At 42.2% G+C, this 306-nt stretch overlaps 1 protein-coding gene across 1 annotated transcript in view; it reads left to right on the top strand.

The window, feature by feature from the left end:
• The window catches only part of LOC118324473 (forkhead box protein J3-like), a gene marked incomplete in the record, with an annotated part of 47,336 nt that overhangs the window by 43,492 nt on the left and 3,538 nt on the right, over positions 1–306 (top strand).

The raw sequence follows: 306 nt of genomic DNA, 5'->3' as shown, positions 1-306 counted from the left end.
ACACACACATACACACACACCACTAAGAGTCCGGGTGCCATTAGCATGAACAGCATCTGAAATGAACATTGATAAAGCCGTCTACCGCAGCCTGTTTCAACACAGCAAGAATTGATAAAATGCTTATGATGCCGATCAGTTACTTTGATTAAACCGTTATGATTCCTCCCTGCGCTTTCACATACACTCGCCCTTGAGTCACAATATTATAATATCCAGTGTTGTTATAGTACTGGCCTAATAAAAGTCATTATCCTGCATCTGAGAGGTTGCCGCTCTCTGTTTCTCTCTCTCTCTCTTTCACAC

The sequence above is a fragment of the Morone saxatilis genome, unplaced genomic scaffold (assembly GCF_004916995.1).
Source record: "Morone saxatilis isolate NCDOM2014 unplaced genomic scaffold, NCSU_SB_2.0 Contig15, whole genome shotgun sequence".
Taxonomy (NCBI): Eukaryota; Metazoa; Chordata; class Actinopteri; family Moronidae; genus Morone; species Morone saxatilis.
The sequence above is the reverse complement of the archived record's forward strand: the minus strand, read 5'-3'. Positions and strand labels throughout refer to the sequence as shown.